Genomic DNA, 6000 nt, shown 5'->3' with positions numbered 1-6000 from the left:
TTTGCTTGAATGGCTCCGCCATTGATCGCCGTTATAAATTGTATGGTAATTACGCGAGAACAAATTACCTTTCGGCGTGCTGTACGTTTTTTGAATAATTAATACATATGTTTGCGTGTGAGATGTTGAAACGTGTTGATGTGTAAGTCTGTGGAAATGAAAGCCCGATACATTCCACTTTTGGAATGAAAATGCCATTCATTACGACGTTACATGTGTAAAGAAAATCGGTGCTTTTATAGCTTTCTCTGTATCGAATATTGATCGCTCGCTAATTCCGGAAAACTGATTGCCAATTACAGCGGAATGGATCGTCGTTCAAATATTAATTACGCGTACTCATTGATATAATTAAATTATAATCTATTACGTGGGACTATATACATTTTAAAAATGGCACACTATACAGAAAATAGACGGACAATATTTAGCTCATTGTGTTGAATACATAAATCGATGAAATTAAATTATATCAGATTTCAGTTTAGATGCGTGAAATATGAAATCTCGTAAACAGCATCAATGCGAAAATGTCGATACAATGTCACGATTTATAATTTTTCTCTCGCATTTCCAGGGCTATTTCATTTCAATTTCTAATTGGCATATATGTATATAAAATGCATGACGTAATATAAGAGTAAAATTTCATATTTCAATGAGACAATTGCATCGATGACAAAGTCGTTGGTAAAAGAAGAAACGAGAAACACTAAGACTCAAGTATTGTATTATATTTATGTTTCGGATATCTCTCGATGAAGTTTCTTATATCGGCCGATCATTCTGACGTGCCTGTAGATACGTTTCCCTCGCTAAGATACAAGGGAATGAGAGAATACGCGAGGCGGAATGGCGGGGTGTACAAATGTAGGCCCGATTTATATCTGAAAATTTCGCGTCCATGGCATGAGTCTGGTTTCCGTAACGTTCGCGATCAGATTTTTCTATACATAAATGTGGCGAAAGCTTTCTCTCTCTTCAATGCCGGGGCTTGTCCGGCGTACTTAGGGCGTCGCTGCTACCTTTACACCGTGTCCTCACTGTGTATACGTCTGGTGTGTCCTGTCCAGTGAGCCGCGTGACAGCTAATATCCGACCAGGAAACTAACACCTCGCTCTAGCGCTACCGTCCCTCCCTTTTGACTCTCCCTTGCGCTATGTCGACACTGTTCACGTGTTCGCTATACCTACGTCCCATCGTTCTACCTACCTCACTCTCGTGGACTGTTCCGTCGTCATAACGTGTGTCGTCGGGCTAACATTAAAATGAAACGGAGTTTGTGCTCCGTTGTATCGGAGAATCCCGTTCTGTCGTCTGCTTGCAAGTAGAGAAGAGGTACCAAAACCGATATTACCATTTTATTTTTCCATTCTTTACGTCCAACTGAAAGATTCGGAACGAAAAATTTACACCTACGGATATTTATTAAAGATTGCTCTCCTTCGTTAGCTTGTATCACAGTTTTCATGATATTGTTCCAAACTTCTTGTTTCTCTTTTTTCGCAAATGATTGTTTTTTTTTTTAAGCGAACAAAAATTGAGGTCTGAGAAATTGATCCCCAAACTAGATTTATTGAATATTCAAAACTCCAAAAACACAATAAAAACCCACCGCAAACATCATTTAATAAAAAAAAAAAAAATAACAAAAATAAAACAGGTTTTGATATTTACAAACATAAAATAATATAATATATTATAAAAAAAAATACTCTGCTATTACTGCTATTCAGATTACCTAATTCGTTAAATAAAATCACAGGAAGAAACTCTCGATGCAATGCCTTATTTATATAAATGAATAGAAATTTTAAATTTTGACGAATAAACTAAACTTGCTAGGTATAAATTTACAATGGTTATTATAAAATGCAGCATTTAATTGCTGAAAAATAAGAGAAAATTTTTAAGTCGAATCAATTTTGGTATTATTTCTCTAATAATGATGAAACAAACAAAGCAATATTAATTTTTGATAAATATCAATTTTTTTTAATACAAATTTTAAATACTTTAAAAATAAAATTAATATTTTTCTATCTCTCATTTAAGAATTGTGATATAGATTTAATTGTAAGTCAAATCCACATAATCATTATTATTATATTAATTTTAAAGATTAATATCCATCTTGATAATAAAATTTATCTCTTTTATTTTGTCATAATAAACTGTTTCACTGACATTGTAAAATAGAAAAAAGGCGAACTAATCGAAGCATACTTGTTGAAACAATTACTAATGAATATATTTAAGAAAGTACATTTCATATCACTATAAAATGTCTATGATTACATAGGTTTCTATGATAAATCATAATAAAATACATTCTTTCTTCTTTACCTCAATCCGCGATGGTTATCGTACCCGTACCATTTATCTAGTCTTGGTATTAAAGTAAGAAACTCCGTTACGATATTAGCTAATCTATTTTTGTCTCATCTATGTGTTCTCTCTCTCTCCCTATTCTTCCTAGTCTAGCATATTGATTATGTTTTATAAGGTGCGGTCTGATCAGGAATTGGCAATTTGTTAAGGGAAAAATAATGGAATTTAAACGGCTGCACTATATTCTAGCTAGACTACTCATTACTCCAACTAGATTGTCGTGAATGTAATGAAATCTTCTAGTTTAAGACATTGAGTAATTTTCAACAATTCTTCGTTACTATATACTCTTTCAAAAGTTAATAAGTAAAATGTTTACTATTAACCATAATAAAGTTATACGAAATTGGCTAATTTATTTTTCATCGGGCTCGTAAATGAATTTAATTAAATTTGGTAAATAATTATTTTCAAATGTAAATAGATCAGATTACTGATAGGCCAGTAATTGTTATATCACATGTTACAAAACGAAAATATTTGTTTTGAAATTCAATACGATGTATGTACAGTCATATTAATATAGATACTGATTTCGAAACATAATCCGGCGCGAATCGTGTATAATAAACTCAACTAAATTCCATTACAAAACTCGTATATGTCGCATTCTATTCAAGCTTTTTCGACTTTGCGCCATTAATATAATTGTAGCAAATTCATGACATTGCATTATATCGCGCATTACATATTACAATTGTAGTCGACAAATGAATAAACTTATGCTCCATACGATATATGATTTACAATTATATCGGCCATCTGTATGAACACATTTTTGGCAAATGATAAAATATAATTAATTGAATGAATTAACATATGTGTTATATACACGGAGAGTATAAATAGTCACAAATGTCACACATTATAAATATTAATTACATTTTCTATTTTGTTTTTACGTTTCGCGTCGTTTTATTAAATATATCGTGTTTACCAAAAGTTTTGCAGAATTATGCGTAAAAATTCGCACTGAATTCTTTCAAAGTTTGCGTCGGTTCCACATTTTCTATCATTTTCAGGATATTTTCATGGAATTTATATTTTCTTGTGTGAATATTACAATAGATGCTTATATTTTCTTTTTGTAGCCATAAAGGTCCGAAAGGGATGTGACTTATTCTTATTCATTCAAATTTATATATTATACATTCCTATATAAAAAAGAATTTTTATTATAAATTTTTAAAACCTAACAAATTAACAATATAAATTTTCCTTTTGTGATAAAATAAATAATTGTAATAAATATATATATATATATATATATATATATGCGATTGTAAAGCAGAATCGGTTTTGCAGATACAGTTTGTTGCGTAGAAAAGATCGAGAAGGTATAGAAGATCGGGCGAAGGTCGAAGAAGTAATAACCGAATCCAATATTCGTTCCTTTCAAACGACCGTTCGTTGACAAAAAGTGAAATTTGCCTGCGAAGACAGGGCTGTCAGTGACAGCCTTACTACGATATACCTTGCGCGTATTCTCTTTCTTTCTCTCTCACTCACTTGAGATTTGTGTAAAATCCGTCTCTTGTATAGGTACACGTAGAGATGGATGTGTAATTGTCTGTGTATAGATATGCGCATGTCATCTATCTTTAGAATACGGGACAGAAATATTTTATGTTAGGAAAATTGGACATTAAACATTCGATTAAATTATGCATTTATTTATATTTTTATTTCATATATATCGGTATTTCTTGTGATTAAGGATTTATTAATAATAATGTACAATTTTTATAAACGGTTTTTAAAATCAGATTATTACTCGACGATATAAGTTACGGTTTATCTAGCTTTATTTATATTCATAAATAAATGCATACTTGTCAATCAACAACGGGAATGCTGATTATATAAATCTTTTCCACGCATGATTAAATTTTTACTTATTTTATTTCCGTTTTCTACGTATATATTTTTAATGATTTTTTACTTTGTATTACAATTTATAGTTAATTAGACAGCGCTTAATATTTTATATTGGATGTAATAATACGCGCTACACAAACGACAATCTTTTTTTAACGATTGTGTGTCACGCGTACGCGTCAATTATCGCGGTTGTTCCTGATCCAGCTATAGAAGGGATTGTTATTGTTGGGCACGTTGGCACGTTTACGCGGCACATACGCGGCCGGGGGGTTTTGATTTATGGAAAAGTCACGACGTAACGTCGACGTTTATATCGGCAGATATTTATCGGTCGCCCTTTCGTTTACACTGGTTTAATCGAATCGATCGGTCGCCTCGTTCATTAATCAATTTTGAGGGCTGCTCCGCGCCCAGTCGCCACCCACCGTGCTGAAGTCTTCATAAATCGTGCTGCGTAAAAAGCTATAGAGGCAGTGCGCCACGAATTTATACCTACCGAAATCTACAGGGACATCTTTCGATTTTTATAACACTCCGCGACTTTAGATGACAGAGAGGCACTTTAACATTCGCGTTGCATTCATAGTCTTGCTTCAAAAATAATGTTAAGAAGATGGCTTTTAAAAGAGAATACGAAGGCTGAAAAAGACTGAAAGAAATTTCAAACCGTTTTAATAAGTAGCCAATAGAGTCGTTGTTTAAAGGGAGGAAAATATCGTCGAATGTATTTTTTTTTTTTCTTTTTTTTTTTTTTCATTTCTAACTGTCACTCGTTCTCTTATTTTTGCATTTTTTTCGGCCGAATTTTAAGGGAGCAACATGTGTGCAACAAATTCGCTCGACTCCGCGAACGTAGGGCGTCCAACGAGAACAACGCGTGTCGATAGCCGGGACGATACACAGCTATGTTTGCATTCGGTACAACGGACTCGAAAACAAGCAGCGTGCTTGCTGCTCGCGTATTGTGCAGCCGGGCTCGAAGTGCGTAACGGTTAATGTGTGTCGGTGACAGATTTTAAAAGCTCCAAGCTCAAAAGCTCAAAACGCGTTGATGCATCGATAGCGCGCATAGCTGTCCCGACTGTCGCAAAACTAGGAGGAACGTTCCATCTCTCTCTCTCTCTCTCTCTTTTTCTCTCTTCCTCACACCCTCTTCTTTGACATATTTGCAGGGTATACTTGTTTTTCTAACTGTCTTTCTCTCTTTCCATTTGACGATACTCGACCATGTATTTTTTTTTATTCCGACTTTTATACAAGCCCACTCTCTCTCTCTCTCTCTCTCTCTCTCTCTCTCTCTCTCTCTCTCTCTCTCTCTCTCTTCTCTCTGTCTCTACCTACCTTGATACCACAACGTCGGCGAATGGTTCTTTCGCGCCGTGCTCTATCTCTGCTTCCGGGCTCTCGTATATTCGGCCGCGATAGGCGTCGTTCCCATCAACACTTTAGAAGAGGCACGTTCTCGGGCCCTGCATTTTTATCCCGTTAAAACAAACAATTTTATTACCCCGTCGAAGTCGAATCGAGCAGCTCGCTTGCCTTTTTACACGTCCCTTTCGGGGGCGCAGCCGTGAGCATCGATCGCGTATGCGCGCTTCCCGCTCTCTTTAAAGTTATTCGGAAAATATATCGAACCTTTTAGCGCGCGGACACCTTACGTCTCAGGTCGGGATAAAAATCGGAGGCGTGGGAATTTTATTATCTCACCCGAGAGCACTCGCGGCACC

Source organism: Anoplolepis gracilipes, chromosome 6 (assembly GCF_047496725.1).
Source record: "Anoplolepis gracilipes chromosome 6, ASM4749672v1, whole genome shotgun sequence".
NCBI lineage: Eukaryota > Metazoa > Arthropoda > Insecta > Hymenoptera > Formicidae > Anoplolepis > Anoplolepis gracilipes.
The sequence above is the reverse complement of the archived record's forward strand: the minus strand, read 5'-3'. Positions refer to the sequence as shown.